The following is a 2,266-nucleotide window of genomic DNA, read 5'->3' on the forward strand; positions in this document are numbered from 1 at the left end:
AAAAGAGTAATCTGATACAATTTGATGAATTTGACCTACACCTATAAATACAGTAGTTCAAAAGAGGGAACAAATCTTTACAGTGAGGATTATTCCCACCCCCTTCCATACACAGAGTAGATAGGGATGGGCAACTTGGACATTGGCTACTCAAAATGGGGGGCTACATAGGCAAGAAGTGACTGGCTTACAAGCTTTCAAGAGGGAGCCTAGATCCAGAGGGAGTGAAGGAAGGTACAATCTCCACTGCGTAATATCCAGTCTGTCTAGGTGGGGCTGATGAAAGGAAATGCAGATAGGTCTCTTGTGATATAATAGTGAATAATTGTTATCAGGACTGACTGTGAGGGTAGGAAATGTAAAGGAGGACGTTTTGTAGCAAAAGGAGGGGAGTGACTGACTTTGCAGTCCAGGAGTGGAGGTCCCTGGAACCATCAAGGGAGAAGAGCGAAGTGCGGGACCCTACCCAGAGAAGCAATGACGGCAGACATGATGACGTGGAGAGATGGAGTGGTTGGGGTCGCTAGACCCAGAGAGGGAGAGGGGCTATGTGCTGAGGACCAGGGAGCATGCTTCCAGGGTATACCCTTTGGTTGGTTGATGATGCATGGAGGGGATTGTAACTATGGTAATGAAACGATATATGATAGGATGAATGTAAAGCTAATGTTCTCCCATGTAAACTATCACATAATTCACAATAAACACTTAAAAAAAAATGCATGATCACTATCAGTCACACATCAGTTTCTTGAGAATTTTTTAATATCTGGAGATGAAACATATTTTGAAATCAAAAGTCTTTTGGGGACCCTCTTCTAAAAGAGTGACATATGTGTGTAAATATCTGCATTTGATTTTAGGTTGGTCACTTTTCTTCTAAAGCATGGTTCTTTAGGAAGCTCATGTTTCCTAGGTTATATTGTTGTTGTTATGAGCCATGGAGTCGGTTCTGACTCATAGCGATCATGTACATGGTTTCCAAGGCTGTAAATCTTTACAGGGGCAGTAAGCCTCATCTTTCTTCCGCAGAACGGTTGGTGGTAGTTTCGAACTGCTGACTGTGAGATTAGCAACCAGATTTGTCATAAGCCCTTATTTTTAAATAGATCAGAGATACTCTCACCCATCTTCCTTCAGTTAAAATTGGTAAGAACTGAAAACAAATAATTATGTTGCAAGACACAATAATGAGAATATAGCTAGCTTTACCATCACAATCACCAACCCACTCACTTATTCATTGAAATAGTGATCACCCTCTTTCCTTGCTTACTTCTTCCTACCTCTCCCCACCTACTTCCCACCAACCAGCCCTCAGACACACTCTCCACCAGATCAGACAAACTGTGCTTTGAATCTTTTCTCATCTTCCACAATTGCCTCCTCTCCTTTCTACCCCAATACCAGCTTCTACCTTCCATAAATCTTATCAGGAGTTCTTTTCCTTTTCTGGATGTTTAACTCCTCCCTCCTTTCTTTACAGCTGGATATGCAAATCCAGTATTTGAATTGTAAAAGCTGGTCAAGTCTTAATACAAGCACAGTCTAAATGCTCAAGGTGACTTATTATTCACCAAACTTATCTCTTTCTAGTCTTTTGTTGTTAAGTGCCATAGAGCCAGTTCTGACTCACAGCAACACTGTATAGGGTTTCTGAGGAGCAGCTGGTGGGTTTGAACTCCTGTGACCTTGTGTTTCCCAGTCCAGTGCTTCTTCTCTAGAGCTACTGAAAAGCAAGATACTACCGAAAATTTCTTTGTTGTAGTCCACTGAAGCAAATTTCTCCCAATCTATTCTCCTTCAATCTTTGATTTAGCCTTATCTGCTATTATCTTTCTTTCTTGGTTTTATCTAACCTCATCTAAGTTTTTCTGACTTCAGCTCATAATGATGAACAATTGTGCCTGGTAATTCCTTTGAGTCTTTCTTAATCAGAATATCTTGGCAACTATAAATCTAGGACTGGCTTATTATCAATAATTCTACTTACACTGGAGCTGATGACCATGTTGAATATTTAGAGGCATAGATAGACATTGCACTGTTACTTTTACACCATCTGATAGACTTGAGATGCTATTTATAAGCAAAAAAATTTTTTTTCAAGTAAGATTTTTTCTGGTTATAGTACTGTGACCAACCCCTTAATTACTTTAGAATTGCTCTTGAGATAAACACATAGTCTTTGTTTCTTAAGGCTGCCATAAAAATGTTTCAAAATACCAGAGTGGGCAGTTTTTAAGGACAGGAATTTACTGTCTCA

At 39.8% G+C, this 2,266-nt stretch overlaps 1 protein-coding gene across 1 annotated transcript in view; it reads right to left on the reverse strand.

The window, feature by feature from the left end:
* The window catches only part of CNBD1 (cyclic nucleotide binding domain containing 1), a 683,582-nt gene that overhangs the window by 322,253 nt on the left and 359,063 nt on the right, over nt 1-2,266 (reverse strand). The window lies entirely within an intron of this gene.

Source organism: Chrysochloris asiatica, unplaced genomic scaffold (genome assembly GCF_000296735.1).
Source record: "Chrysochloris asiatica unplaced genomic scaffold, ChrAsi1.0 scaffold00031, whole genome shotgun sequence".
Classification (NCBI taxonomy): Eukaryota; Metazoa; Chordata; class Mammalia; order Afrosoricida; family Chrysochloridae; genus Chrysochloris; species Chrysochloris asiatica.